The 16,673-nt window shown below is 26.4% G+C and overlaps 2 long non-coding RNA genes across 2 annotated transcripts; one reads left to right on the plus strand and one right to left on the minus strand.

Annotated features, from left to right (window-relative positions):
• Nucleotides 1–2,193: 2,193 nt before the first annotated feature.
• LOC135929076 (uncharacterized) lies at nucleotides 2,194–2,963 on the minus strand. Its single transcript, XR_010572478.1, has 3 exons — nucleotides 2,852–2,963; nucleotides 2,729–2,786; nucleotides 2,194–2,313 (listed from the first exon to the last, which is right to left on the minus strand). It is a non-coding gene; the product is annotated as an uncharacterized LOC135929076 (long non-coding RNA).
• A 3,499-nt stretch (nucleotides 2,964–6,462) lies between these two features.
• LOC135929158 (uncharacterized) lies at nucleotides 6,463–12,638 on the plus strand. Its single transcript, XR_010572498.1, has 4 exons — nucleotides 6,463–6,650; nucleotides 6,713–6,770; nucleotides 7,466–7,516; nucleotides 12,312–12,638. It is a non-coding gene; the product is annotated as an uncharacterized LOC135929158 (long non-coding RNA).
• Nucleotides 12,639–16,673: the final 4,035 nt, after the last annotated feature.

Here is a 16,673-nt window from a genome sequence, read left to right on the forward strand (position 1 = left end):
CCATAATAATGAAGACTGGAGGTGTAAGTTATATCTACGAATCGTGTGGAAGGATAGGAATCTTTGAGAATAAATTTTAAAAAAAATATTAAAAATGGAGTGAATGAATTAAGTTGTTTAAAATTTATTAACTTAACACTTCACTTAATTGGAAATTTGAAAATATTTAAAAATGTCAAGTAAATTATTAATATTTGTATTTACAATTATACAAATATCTTATATGTATGTAAACAATACACTGAACCCGGTTGAACCCTGATCGATATCTATCCAGAGAAAAAATTTGAAATTAAAAATACCTATTTTTTTTCTATTTTAAAATTTTAAAGTTCCGCTTGAACTTTAAAGTTTTTAAAAAATATAGGGGATAAGACAAGAGCCCTTACATCAGAACCTAAAGAATTTTATTTTTTAAAACAAAACCTTCAAATCATAATTTTAAAATATAATTACTCTTGTTTTTTGGGAACTTGTAGTCCCACCTCCGTTTTTATATAATATTGTTTCATTTTATATTTGATGTGAGAAAACTATATTAAACCTTATTTAAACCTAAAATTTTAAACAAATTTTTTTCTATGGGCTTTGCCGGATTTATACATCCGGTTTTCGATATTAATGATTTCCATCATATTTATCTTTATGTCACATTAAAGAACTACTATTAAGTAAGCTAACATAATAAAATTTAAACTAATTTTTCTAAAATAATTATTATACACGAAATATTCGATAATAAATTAAGGTGTCAAAAATGTATCTGTACCATTATCTTAGCGGGTAGGCAGTGTTGGGAGATAAAATATAATTTTTTTTTCTTGGTTTAGGCCATGTATACCGGTCAGCAATGGTAGAAAGAAAATCTCGCTCAATATTTAAAAAATGTGTAAAGTAGTAGAGAGACTTCTTTGTTTGAATGTGCTGATATTTTACGGACCTCTGGCCCCAAAGTTCTTCATTTTTTTTTTTTACTTATAAACTAATTTGTGACCACCTATATAAATTTGTTCGAGTGTTTAGATTTATAATTTTTAGAAGGGAAAAAAAGGGTATTATATCATATAAACATTTCAATTTTATATTATATTTTAAACAAAATCCTCATTAAACATTATTTTTTTTTTTTACAATCATCAAAATTTATAATTTTATCCTAAGGAAAGACGATCCATGGATTAGAGATCCCGATTATGATCAAAACGAATACATTGGGAAATCACGGTAAAAGTTACATAATTAAATCAATTTGTAAAACTTTTTCAATAGGATTTGAACAGTTTTGTGACAATAAAGGTCCTAATTCGCGTTATCCGCGTTGCGTTGAATGCCCTCCAAATTCAAAGAAATAATCGAGAAGAATACCATGATTATTTAAACCCTGCACCTCATTTTTCTGATACGATTTTCCAAATTTACTTAACTGCTTTATTTTTTATAACATGCCTTTTTATAAATATCAATTTATGGGCTTACATAACGTTTCTACCGAATCCCCAACTTCATTTGAATTTAGTAACAAATTTATCATGTAACTTAAACACATTTTTTTCATTTTAAAAAATATCGCTTTTTTACAATATTATTATTCTATATTAAAAATTCATAATTATCCGTATGCATATATTAACTGCCAGTGTGCCAGATATATATTATACAATTAATACGTGCTTATTTATGAATGGACTTTTAGTAAGAAATATAATATTTAATTTTGGCGAAATAACTTGAGAATAAGGAGGTTTCAAAAAAAAAACAAACTTCAAGGAGTCTCGATTAGAATTCTACGAAACTAAGTGAAGTAAACAAGATATATGCTAAATTTTGGTGATAAGACCCCAGTTTAATATAGTTTTTTTTAGTCACGTGATATCCTTATTATACACAAATAATATAGTGAGACTTTAAAAAAATATTAATTTAGCGTTTATTCAGATTTTAGTGGTAAGTTAAAATGGTCGCCATATTTCTATTAAAAAAGTTCTGATACTTCTGAAGAAGGACACCATATTGGAACTAAATAATCCCTATAGCAAAGCAAATAGATTTTTTTTAAAAAAAATATCGTCATGTTTATAACATATGTTAGGTTTAATTCCTCTTTTATTGATAATGATATATAAATAAGAAATTATTAAAATATTATTGGATAATTAAATTTTTTTTTAAAATAATAATTATAAATCAATTGTGAGATTTAGCTTCCTTCTCTTCTTTACGCTTTTTAAAGTTGGTCAGCTTATCCAATGCGAATTTTTGGTAAGTAGGCGCTTGATACAGTTCTCCCTACATAGTAACTTCTAATGTGACGATCTAAAGTTTATATTTATTTTTTTGTGTCCAAATTTTATCTTTCTATGATATTTGTTTTAAAAAATAATAATTATTATAAAATATTAAATAATAAAATTTTGAAGCCCCTTAGTCTTATTTCCAAGAATTTGTTTTGGGTGAGGAGGTCAAAGAATAAAACTTAGAATAATATTTTATATCGTTTTGGAATAAAATCCTATTTATAAGCCTAAAATATAAGTTTTAGCAAATAGTTAAAATTAATTTTTTAATATATTTTCCTATAAATATTTGAAGTATATTTTCTTACATTTTTTTTTTTTGAAAATTATTATTAAGATTATGTTTTGAAAGTCAAAAGATTTAATTATATAAATTTGAAGTCTGAATTAAAATTCAATAATAAATTCATTTAGATTAATTTATAATAGAATACTTTCAGTTTCACTGCAACTTGTTATCGACAAGGAAATGAATGCAAAAGCAATTAATATCTGAATTGTCATTATAATTAATATTATTTAACACTTATATATTTATAAAATAAAATAATACCTACCCATAGGAATAGAGAATTAATTTTTAACATTTTTATAAATATATTATCAAATTAAACCAGTAAAGTATATCAAGAATAATATTTTTATAACTAAAATTTCCTTAATATTTTGCTTTTAATTAGTTTCCAATGTCCTTGACTTTCAGAAATTTCAGTTAAATTAAAATATCAATGAAAATGTACCATAGAAAAGTAACTAAACGGGGGGTCAATATTTTCTCCAATAATATGTTGTGTCTACATTTTTAGATAAACATATTTATATAGCATAGGATTAAACATTTATAATTTATGCAAATTTTTAGCCAAAAAGTATCACAAATTTGTAATCAATTTTTTTTAATCATCTAGCTTTTATGCAAATAAACTCTTTCTTACTTATAATAATAGTATGGCCTGTCCAAACAAAAAAATTTAGCGAAGTCCTTGACATTATATTTTATCGATATAAAAAAACATATATTTTGTATAATTTAATTTTTATATAATTGTCACCAATAATATTATTCATATAGCTTAATGTGATTAGTTAAATATATTTCAAACTCAAAATGTTTTATTTTATTCTTTTATATCTTTCCTATTATAATAATGCGTTTAATTTAATTAATCTTATATAATTTCAATAATAGCGTAAAAAATAATGAATGGAGAATAAAATATATCAGGATTTAGACGCATTCTTCTTTCATATAAAATTTGGTATACAAATCGAAAATTTTACTCCATAATAGCAAAAGAAGCCTAAATGATTTTAAATATTTTATTGATGTAATGTTAAGGTCCCCTATATCATATTCACATGCTGGTGCAGCATGAATCTAGCCTACCTAAACCATGTTCTGCTTGATCATTTCTACAAACTTAGTCTATATTGTTTGCATATATTAGAATAATGGCAACCTTATCACTGCCTATTTGATTATAAAATTTTTAATAATTTGTCAATAAAATATATATTTTTAAAGTAATAATGGAAATTAATGAATTTTCTAGCAGTGAAATGATTTTTTTTTTGAAGACATTATAAAATTAGTTTTTATTGTTGTATTATCATAATGTAAATAATTTCCTCCTTAACAAATGTATTAACTTCATATTAGCTATTTGAATTATTATTATTATTATTACATTGGAAAAGAAATTGTAAAAAGAAAATTATCATTCATTGATTATTGTAAAAATTGATGTTTAATTTATGTTATAAGTATAAAAATATAGTTAAAATTTAATCACCATCAGAAGCGATACTCTTGAAATCAAATAAATTATATTTTAATTTTAATTAGGTAAAGATTTTTATTGTTATATCTGGAGAATTCAGATTACAATTGAACGTTATTTGTTCCTTTTATTCGACTTATAAAAAATATTTAAAATTAACTCCTACTTGAATCAACGTTATATAACCTTAAAAATCATTTGATTATAAATATGAGAGAGTAACTGCTAAATAATGTCATTCAATAATCAAAACCATGACTGGGGTTTTAAGCTTATAATATTTAATATAATAAAATTATTTTAATATACTTAAGGTATAATAGAAATTGTAAAGAAAAAAAATATATAAAATAAAGATATTAAGTAACTTATTAAATTTCTCAGCCATTTTTAGGCTATTATAAATATAAAACAATTTAATACTCTCCGCTTGTGATTTTTGGTTCTTGACAAATAGTACAAAAATTTTCAATAGGGTGGAAAATAGCAAGGAGCGATATTCATCTAGGTGCCATTTTAGAAACAGCTATTATTTTATTAAAATAATATTTCATAATTGTTATATTTATTTGTATACATTATCTGAATATAGATGGCGTTAAATATTTGTGTTTATTTTAGAAAATGATCTTAAAATGTTTCAAAAATAGCATTTTAAAGCATGTTATTATTTATTTTTTTTACTAGCAATGTCTTTTATAATATATATTTACTTGTATTATATAATATTTTGCGATATATAATTATAAACGACTACAATCGGGGGTAAAGTTAATTTGTATAAGTTAAAACTGATAATAAATCTTACATCATTTAATATAAATCGCATATAAAAATTTTATACTGTGTTCACTCATAAAACAATTTTCGGAAGTTAAATTAATAATTTTTAAATTTCATTCCAAACTTTTCAACGAATAATATATTTTTCTTATTTGAATTCGATTCAAATATTCGAATCGAATAATTGTTCGAATTGAATATCGAATAATGAATAATTCCTTCTAGATATAATTCGTGCGAACCAAATATGAGAGACAATAATGAGTCGGTCTAAAGATGGATACTCCACTCGACATTTTCAAAATTTTTGAGTAAGAAGTGGATAAAAATTATCTGTTGTTATATAACCAAAAATATTTTCTAGTATTATATATATAAAAGCATTTAATTCCCGAAATTTTTCTGGTATTGATTTATATGATGTTAGTCCACTTTTTTTGTTAAAACAAATACCAAAATTTGTAAAAAAGCAATAAGAATCTACTTATTATTTCCACAGGCACCACCCATAAGCAACAAATTATTTTGCATGGAATATAATTGCTAAGCTTTAATAATACACATACAAAGTAGATAATACATCATTACAAAAATAATTGATCTAATTCGATGTCTTTTATATCATCATTTATTCAACTTCCTCAAATTCGAATTTATTAATAAACAGCGTCCCTGTAAATTTCTGCATTTATTCTTTGAAAATCAGCAATTTTTTTTTTTACTAAACTATCGTTTTAATGAATTTATTAGTTTCATTTTGAAATGATGCAATTTTATCATTATCATCATATTTTCTATGAATTTATCTAACAATAGAGTCATAATATATCTTACAAGAGCTGGTTTTAATGATGGTCATTTATTTACAACACTTCATAATAGAAGTTTTGACCATTCCTTATTGTTTGGGAATCTCCTGAATTATCTTATCATAACATTATCACATTCTAGGCTACTTCCTTTATTTTCTGCAAATGAATTGTATAACAATAGATAATCAATGAGGAAATGTATATATTCACTATTAATAATTCAGTCATTATATTTTGCTTCTTTCCGAAATTAACACTTGTTCTTGCATATCAGCTCAAAGGGTTCTAAGAATTCTCAAAATTCTGCGTATAGGGAAATATTTTTCTATTTATCCTGTGTAGTTAAAATTTTAGAAGTTAGTACAACTGGGAGGTTTATATTTACATTATTTGATGAATGCGATAATAAAGAAGGGTGGTCTCATTGGAAAGGAGAGTGAATAACGTGCGGACGAGCCGGTGCAACGTATAGGGAGAACGGCAGAGCCCCAGTCCCGGCCGGTGGCGAAACTTCTGGGAACAAGGAAATCGTTTAATGTTTTTGCCGATTAATGAATCAAAGCATAGGTCATAATTTTGTAATACAATCTGTAGATAAATAACTAAGCCTATGTGCACTAGTATGTAATAGAGGAATTTCGTTTCGACTATTGTGGTATTATTATATTATTAATTTTTTTTAAAGTAGTGTGTTAGATATTGTAATTTGGTCTAGTTAATATTTCTCTATCGACTAGCCAATGTTCATTTTAAAAAATGAAAATATTATTTTTTTGATTTAATGACAAGAAAGGACACAAATAAAAAATAATCAATTTTTTTTCGATTTATAATTTTATATAATATATATAAAAATTTTTTTTAATATTTCAATGTTATATTTATTAAAAATTTATCATAATATTTAAACCTTAATATTTCAAAAATCTACATAAAAAAAAACTTTTTAAATGTTACACATTAATTCTTTATTAATAAGGGTAAGTATATTTTAATAGATAATTACGTACAATTACTTAACACTAATTTAATATCAAACCAGATATTCACCATACTAGCCTTCATTTGTTTAGCAACAATTCAATGTGGATTACTTGAAGGTATGTCTATATAAATCACATTAATTTATTATATGTTAATAATATGCTATAGCTGATTTCGGTGTTGGTTTAATATCTCGATCTGAAACGATTTTCAAAAACTGCCAACCTATTTTAGCCATAAACACATTGTCTGAGCCTTGTAATTTCGTTAATAGATGTCCAGACCTTTGGGTCAACTATTGTTAAATTATTCAGGCTTATATTTTTAAGGAGTTAGTTTAAGAGGTCGGTTCAAGACTGCTCGATTTTTAAAAATGGTCAAACCGATATTTTAGCCGAAAATATATGAGAGACCTGCAGGCCCGCCCTAAGCCAAGCCCGGGTACAGAAGTCGGGCCATTTTAATAATGCCCGGGATAAACCTAAAAAAAATTTAAAGACCTGCAAATGGAACCTCTGCAGATCCCTGAAATTTATAACACAAGCATGTAAATTGCTGAGAGATGACAGAAGGAATCGAAAATCTTTCAACAAAATCTTGAGTCATGCGCAGTATACTATTTTTGGTTGAGATTTTAATTTAAAGTTGGCTATATTGAGTCGAAGCAACACTATATACAATGCAATAATAATTTATGCTACTAAATATTATTTAATCAATGAAAAAAAAAATATTTTGATAGCAACTTAAGTCACAACATAACCAAGATTTATATCCTATTATTTATTAATTAATATAATTATTTTCTTAGAAGAACGCACACAAGTTCAATCTAATAAAGATCAAGAAATGAAGATGACTGGTAAAAAAAACTATGAATAAACTTTAAAAAAAACAATTATGAACTTTTATACATGATATCATGAGTTGACAAGGGTTTTTTTCAATAATTTTAAAAACTATATATAAGGAAGAGCTCGTAATAACATTATAAGAATTACTTAAAGACATTATAGATATCTTACATATTTTTACTCTGTTACGAAAGATCTTCTTCTCAGCTAGCAATAATTACTTTATACAATTTTTTATAAATGTTCTATTCATTGGTCGAATTAAAAGTATTGTGCTACTTATTTCAGTAGCGGTAAATATAGAGCTCTAATTTTTTAAAAAAATAGCGATAGAGGTAACGCCATCCTTTTCAGAGAATAGATAAGTAGCGCGCTATTTCACTCCTTTCAATTTCATATAATATTACATAATAAAATTACTAAAATCTATTTATAATTTCATAATTAATTTCAAAATTATAATCTTCATATTTATTAATTTAATTTAAATATAATTTTGAAATACTAAATTTACTAAGTAATTTGAAATATATATTGCAGCTAATAGTGGTAGATCTAGAAATGAGATTTGAGACACATGCAGAAATTTCCCTGATAAAAAATTATATTGTGGAATTTCCTTTTCTCAAACTTGCGAAATATTTTTAGCTTAATAAAAAATAAGGAAGATATTAGCTTATATTAAAGTTTATATGTTTTGTAGGAAAATAAAATCAATCAATGAATCAAGAAGTGTTTAAAATAATTGATGCTTATTTAAAATATCCATATCTCAAATTGCAGAGAGAATAAAAAATATTTTAATAATTTTGGTTATTAATAGGAATATAAACAAAATCAAATTTATTTCAAACTAAATTAATCAACTCTACAACATCATTACTAGGTGTTTTAGACCTTCAACTAATTGACTTGGTCGATCTAATTTGCCATTCTGTTAATGGCATAATCTCCTGATCTCAAAATATTTTACAGGCAAGCATTGGTGGTAAGAATTTTGCCTAAATTTTAAGAATTAAAAGTCATCAATATTAAATTTACCGATGTTTCTTACATCTGAACAATAGAAGATTGTTGCACTCATTAATAGAAGGAAAAATAAAGTATTTTCTGATTCATAATTTGATAAAATATTTAGTAGAGCTTATTTAGGAGTAGGTAACTGCTTATTGGCTAGATCCTAAAACTTAATTGACTGCCAGACTTATAATGTTTATACAAATATTTATTTTGTATCCAAAGATTTTATAAAATTCAGTTTATTCAGGATATTTTCATGGATACTCTTGAATTAATTTAATTTTATATTATAGATGTTTGTTATAAAGAACTTATTCATTTCAGGTCTTCCCATTCCATCTCGAGGAAATGATTAAAATTCAAAGATTTCATCCAGGGATTTAGGATAAGACCTTTCAATTTGTTATATCTGTATGCAAAATAAAAAATATTTACCTTCCTAGTGAGGTAAATAGAAAATCTGATTTAAGATAGTCAACTATTATTAAAGATCTTGTATTCCAAGATAGAAATCATTTTAAAAAAATCTTAATCAATTTTCCATTCAAGAAGATATAGATACTTTTAATTAAAAATTATATTTTTAAATACCATTAAAATATAAAATTATAATAATTTTTAAACTTATATAAAAAATTTCATCGAACCAAGATGTTTCAAGATAGGGTAATGATATACGATACAATTTGCGAAATAGCTTCTCATGATTTATAGTGAAGTCTATGATGCATCACAAGATACGAACTGTTGAATATGTTGATCGATGTTATTTTATTATTTATTTTGGCAATTGATTTATTTTTTTATATATCAATTTGTATTTAAATTTAATCGGTGAAAATTTTATATTAACATTTTTTTATACATCAATTTGTATTAGTTATTTTTATTATTGTTTAAAAAAAAGATATATAAGGAGAAATTGTTTTTGTTGAAGAGAGATAATCTTTGAAAATAATAATGTAATATATCATATAATAAAATTTAAATTATGATTAAAAATAAAATGATAATCAATGAAAAATGTGAAATAATTATCTATGATAACTAATTCAATTACATCATGGAGGCCAATCTACGTCTGAACTCTGCGTAAGTTTTATCTCAAAATTTGATCTTGATTTTACAATGTACATTTATTCTATTTCACGCCTTTATTGAATATAATTCTCTTACGATGGATGCTTTGAACAATTCCACATATATAACTGAATTTGTCAAGCTGGATTTCCCCAAATTTAGTAACCAAGACAGCGCCTACATAGGGAAGTTGCAGAATTTCTTCAACACCAGCAAGATCTCCAACGGAGAAAAGACCGCTTTATTTCTCCGAAGTCTTCCTTATGACGAATTCAAAAATATTGGGGCAATTTGCACTGAGGCAGACTTCCAGCACCCAATCGCCCTGCTTGGAAAATTAAGTTACAACACCCATCGAAGACTGAGAACGCTAAACTATCATTATTTTATGCTGCAACTCAAGATAAGGATGAGACGTTCTCGGCTTGGGTCACGCGCGTAGCACGACTCAATAAAGAATGTAAATTCAATGGTATTAAGAGAATTATTGAGAAAGTGAGACTATGTTCGAATTCCAAAGATGTCAGGAAAGCGGTCAAGAGCTCTTTGACTATAGAAGACATTTACAATCTTGGTCTAGAGGAAGACACCGCGGAGCCAAGTGGCATCAAGGGCGAGATGAAATTGTTTCATTTGAATGAATCACCGCGTGTACAAGAGGTTAATCACATGGGCAAAGTCAAAAATAGTTACGTAACAACAAAACCCATTCAAGACTCTCACGCACATGGTAAATCTCCTATCAAGCAACCCCAGTTCATCAATGCCAATCGCCCCGCACAGCATTTCGATGAACGCTACGATTTACGCTGCGACTATTGCCGTGACAAACGATTTGATGAACGTTACAAGATACGCAACGATAACGGCCGCGACAAACGATTCGATGGAAGGCACAGCAACCACGAATCGTTTTGATCAAAGCTATGATAATTGTCACTATAACCGACTAGGACGATCGATACAACAATAGCGGGTACAAAGTCCATGGCAATCGCTACGACTAGAATTGTGACCATCATCAAAGCCCTGATCAACGGGATACTGCTATAGAGGTGATAACCGAACCAACTATCCCCGTCGTGGTCAGCACTGACACAACCCTCAAAATATCAAGTGTTTTCCCAAATATTCGTCGAGGCCCCAACCAGTACAAAAATGACAATAATACTTACAATAGATCTTCTGATTACAAAGATCGTGATTGTCAATTGAATACGAACCATGCTATTAATAATGACGACGACTCAAACACAGAATTAAAGAATATAATAGGCAGAATTTTGAAGTGTACAATCTGGGGGTCAAGGATACCATATATGACGCGTACAACGTGACAGTGAGCATCAATAACATACCAACGTTGATGCAAGTTGACACCGGTACCAGGTACAGTATACTTCCAAAGCTGACAACTGAGACTGTACGCATAACCGCGATACGTAAGACGGACATGAGACTCACCGGTTATGACGGCAGCGTTATCATGATATTAGGTCTTGCCAATGTGAACGTTAAGTATGAAGGAAACTCACATACACTGGAGGCCATTGTAGTGGATTGTGATAAAATCCCCCTGCTATGACGTATGTGGCTCCACGCCTTTAACAACATTTAAAAAACGTTCTTAGTGGGTAATGTAGAAAATGATCTCGAGAAGATCGACAACAAAAAAAGACCTCGAATCAACTTACTCCTACAAACCCAAAGTTCACTTGAAGCCCGATGCTGTGCCTAAGATCTTACCTTCAAGGAGAATTCCGTGCGCCAAGAACGATGAATATCGACTCAGAAATTGGGTTGCTGGCTGAAGCACGACAAAACAAACTTTGCTCGAAAGGAATGTAGATGTCCAATGCCATGCACAAGCGACCCGGTTTGGAAATTAGCTAGGGGTTGTCTTTACTTTACGAAGCCATCATTGGTTTTGAAAAGAAGGCTGCACCATGAAACATGGGTGGCGTATTGCGTGGTGATCATGAATGTTAATGACGTTACCACTCAACTTATCCAAGGAAATCATAAGCCGAATTTCTTTGGAGGGTGGGATGTTGAATATGTTGATCGATGTTATTTTATTATTTATTTTGGCAATTGATTTATTTTTTTATATATCAATTTGTATTAGTTATTTAAAAAAAAAAAGGATATATAAGGAGAAATTGTTTTTGTTGAAGTTTCCCGAAATTATCGGAGACCCTTTAAAATAAATAAAAAGTAATTTACCTTTGAAAATAAAAATGTAATATATCATATAACAAAATTAAAATTATGATTAAAAATAAAATGATAATTAATGAAAAATGTGAAATAATTATCTATGATAAAACGTGGAACTAACACAATTACAACACGAACAAAAATAAATCAAGGATATTTAAAAATGTAAAATTTTTTTGAAGTTCATTCCAACAGATTTCAAATTTTTATATATAAATTATGATATATATTTCAAATACTTATTTAAAATAAGCTTTGATTTAATTATTTAAAAATCTAATAATTTTGCAATAAAGTATTTAAGACACTGTGCTGCTTTTAATGCTCCTTAAAATATTTTTAACGGTTTTGATAAACGTAATAAAGTTGCAAAAAAATAAATCAACAAGGGCTCATTATTTTATCAATATTCTTAATATTTTATTTCAAAACAATTGTTTTAGAAAAATATAATTTGAAATATTAAATAAACAAAAAATTCAGACCATGTTAGAAGTACATATTTACTGACTACAGAGATTCCTCTTTACCAACGTATTATAGGAGGTTGATTCAACAAGATAAAATGCTTTGGCACAATTGTTTATTTAGGATGTGATGTGATGGGGAAAAAAATTTTTACATTTAAAATTTATATATGATTATAATTATTGGAATTAATAAATTGTAAAATTTTAATCTAAATTTTGCTGTTGTCCGAAAACCCATTTTGGGTAATCATTAGGCTCAGAAAATCTCATTAAAAAAATGATAGATATCAGTTTTTTTTTGTATCATTTTTTGTTATAAGATAAATTTTATTTGTATTTATATTTATTGGTTTCCAATTTGTTTTAGTTTTATGTAAAGGTTTTCGTTTTTTTCTGAATATTCAAAGCAAAAATTGTTTTTGGTCTAAAGCCAATTAATAAAAGAGGAAGATAAAACAACAAAAGGATAAATGTGGTAATATATTTATTGCATAAATTGGTGCTTATTAATGCCTCAGCCAGTTTTTCCAGCCATATGAATATGCATTTAGCCAGAATTCATAGGGCGAAGAATACAAAAATAGGAGAGAGCGGGGTAGAACGATTGGCATTTTGCAATTTAATACCACTAATTAAACAGAACAAATCATATATTAATATTCAATTAAAACTTTTATCTACAAAATAATTTTAAAAAGGTGTAGCTCTTTACCCCCTAATATTTTAATAGCTGTCATTAATTATGTGAAGCATGTCATTTTCTCCAATTTACCTCACTCCCAGGGGTAAAGTGGCTAGACATTAGGGTAAGGTGGTTAAAACAGAACATAACTATTTATTGTTTAATTGAATAAAATACTTTAATTTTGACATCTATAAGTATAAACTAATCAGTAACAATATCGGATTATATCAAAAATAAGTATCAGAAATAAACATATTTTGCATGTACCCATTTTAGGCATATCATACATTCAATTATTCTTCCTCTTTGCGTTCATAAAATTTTATTCCAAACACAGACACTATTTATTAAAAATTCACCTTTGCTAAAAAATATTCTATCTACATGGTGTAGAAGTTAATATTTAAACAATTAACTTTCTACAACTTAAATCAGATGGACCAAACCGTTTTACCCATAACAACTTTACCCCAAGGTTATGTACATTGTATATATAATTGTTATTGCGTGACTTTTAGATATGCTTTATATGGTTATGGCTTTAAGGAACATGTATACAAATTTTTTTTTAATTTTCAGCCTTATAATATATTTTGTCAAAAGCAAAATGAACTAGAGAATAGTTTTTATGATTTTAGGATTTAAAAAAAACAAGTTTTAGGCAAAAATAATGTCAAACCAAAAAGTTTTTCGAAAGCGTCAATCGCTTTAGCAGGTTTCCTCCTCAACACATTTAGTATAACTTTGCCATGAATTCCCGTTAACCTGAAATCAGGGTCACGATAAGAAATACAAAAACTCTTGGGCTAGCTTGAAGTTGCAGAATCATTGTTATTTTAGAGTATGTAATCTTTACGAAATTCCTTTTAGTATCAGGTACATTTTCTTATATTATAAAATTCCCCTTAAGCTATAATTTAACCCTTTTTATTTTATGTTGAATCTCACAGTTTAATGTTTCATTCTAGTTCGCGATTATACAAACACAAATAAAAGGTTAACATAAAATTAAATACGCTAAATATAAGCTTAATAAATTCATTGTTATTATTTGTATAAGATTAACGATAAAAAATATATAAGTTTACACAGTATACATATTTTTTAAAAAAAGTCTTATAGTGACCTCTATCGCGTAATGCCTTTTTTTACAAAGAAATAGTATACTCGTCATCTGATTAGTATTGAGTTAGGACAATAATGTTTCTGAAAAAGTATATATTCTTTTCTAAAATAGATATTTCAGCCCAATCACATATTTTTTTCTAACCAATCGTGATTTTTGCCAAAAGATTATTACTCTTTTTTCCTATCATTTGGCGAAATGCATAGTCGATCTTAATCCAAGCTTTATTTATCCCAACTTTTATTTTCCACTTTTCTCTTAAAATCAAGGATAGTGTAATAAGAACACACCAAATTGTATAAATTTAATGATTTTATTCAAAAAAAAAAATCACAATATAATAATTTTAAGATATTTTACAAATGTAAATTTAATAAATATCGAAAAATTTAACATCAAAAAATTTTTTTTTATTTTTTTGTGGTTAAGAACTTATAAATTTTCAAATAAAACTGGAACTAGACACTGTACAAAAAATAAAAACATGAAAATAAAATTTTTGACACAACTTAAAAAAACAAAAAATTTTTATATAAAACTTATTTCGTTATATTATGTTCTATAATATACACATGCTAATAATTTATTCTCTTTTTTATGATTCAATGTAAGTTTATTTAAAACATTTTATCATAATAGTTAAAACACCATAATACTTACAACACTAAAAAAAATTATTAAAATTACTATGATAAAAAAACTTATAAAAATGTTACGAATTAATTATTCTCTATTATTATAATTGAATATCGAACCAGATATTCATCATTTTAGCCATCATTTGCTAATCAATTATTCAATGCAGAATACCACCACCAGGTATGTATGTTAAATAATCTTGCTATTCGCTAGTTTATTTGATTATTTGTTAAATATCTCTATTTGAGCCGATGATATAAAAACGGTCAAACCAATATTTTAACCAAAAATATAACAGAGACCTGCAGGCCCGGCCCTAAGCCAAGGGCGGTTACAGAAACCGAGCCGTACTCTAGTTATCTTAATTATACCCGGACTCAAAACTATTTTTTTTTAAAAAGACAAACCGGGCCGGGGCAGGTTGATTGCTGATTTGGCAGACTATTTTGGCTGAGATCTTAATTTAAAATGGGGTAAAACGAGTCATTTAGCAACACTTATATATAATGCATTATAAGTTTATACTACTATAGATTATTTAATCAATGAAAATAATGTATTTTAATATAGTAGCTAAAGTCATAATATAACCAATATTTATATCGCATTATTTTTTTTAACTTAATATAATTATTTTCCTAAGAATATAAGACAAGTTCAAGATAGCAAAGTTCAAGAAATGCCGATGACTGGTAAAAGCTTGAAATATAAAATATTTAACAATTTTTGCGATAAATAAACTTAAAATTTTAATATATTATATCATGTTGACAGGAGTTTTTTTCAAAAATTTAAATTACCGAGATCTAAGGTTTTATAAGAATTACTTAAACACATTATAGCCATCATACATATTTTTACTTTATTACCAAAAGGATGTTAAGATTCTTCTTATCTGCTAGCGATAATTACTTTATTCATTGGTAGGAGTTGAAAGTAGGGTACTACTTTTTTCCTTAGCGGTAGATAAACAGTTCTAATTTCTTTAAAAAAAAGAGATAGGTAACGCGCTCCTTGTTAGAGAATTACTAAGTAGCGCGCTATTTTGCTATATTTAAAATTCCCATAATTAATTTTAAAAATTATAATTGATCATATTTAATAATTTAAATATAATTTTTGAAATACTAAATTTACTAAGAAATTTAAAATATAAATTGCAGCTAATTGTGGTATATCTGGAAACAAAAATTTGAGACTAATTAGTAGAAATTTCCCTGAAAAAAAAATTTTGTGGAATTTTCTTTTCCCAAACTTGCGAATTCTTAATATTTTTTCTTTTTTGAAAACAAATGTTTATACAAAAATATAATTTGAAAACAAAAATTAATAAATTCAGTTTATGTTGGGAGTATATATTTATGAGTACAGAATCACACTTTGAATTTTTATAGCTGAATATATTTCGATTATGTTATTTTCACTACTTGTGAGAGTCATCTACTAATTAAAGAAAATACAATTGTTTTAGCATGTGATGGAGATGAAGAAAAAATTTTTACATTCAAATTTTGTATGATTATAATTAATATTATAATATAATAAAAATAAAATATAATTTTTTTTTAGTAGTTTTGCTATTTTCCCAAAAACCCATTTTGGTTAGACCCAGTAGGTTGAGAAAGTCTTCTTTTTTAAAAAAAAATATGATAGATTTGAGTTTTTTTGCAAGTTTTTTGTTTTGCTTTGGTTTTTTTCGTTTTTTTTATTGAAATATTCAAGCAAAATTAGCTTTCTGGTCCTATATTTGTCAATATAATAACGGAAGAAAAAAACACACGAACAGTATATTAATATTTTGGAAATCTATAAGTATAAACTAATAAGTTTATAATATCATATCCCGAGATGTAAAAAATTATATCAAAAATAGCAAATATAAGATTTGAGTTTGATGTTTTATTTTGATCCCTGTTATATTTGAA

The sequence above is a fragment of the Gordionus sp. m RMFG-2023 genome, chromosome 4, assembly GCF_954871325.1.
Source record: "Gordionus sp. m RMFG-2023 chromosome 4, tfGorSpeb1-WG-v2, whole genome shotgun sequence".
In the NCBI taxonomy this organism is placed as follows: Eukaryota; Metazoa; Nematomorpha; class Gordioida; order Chordodea; family Parachordodidae; genus Gordionus; species Gordionus sp. m RMFG-2023.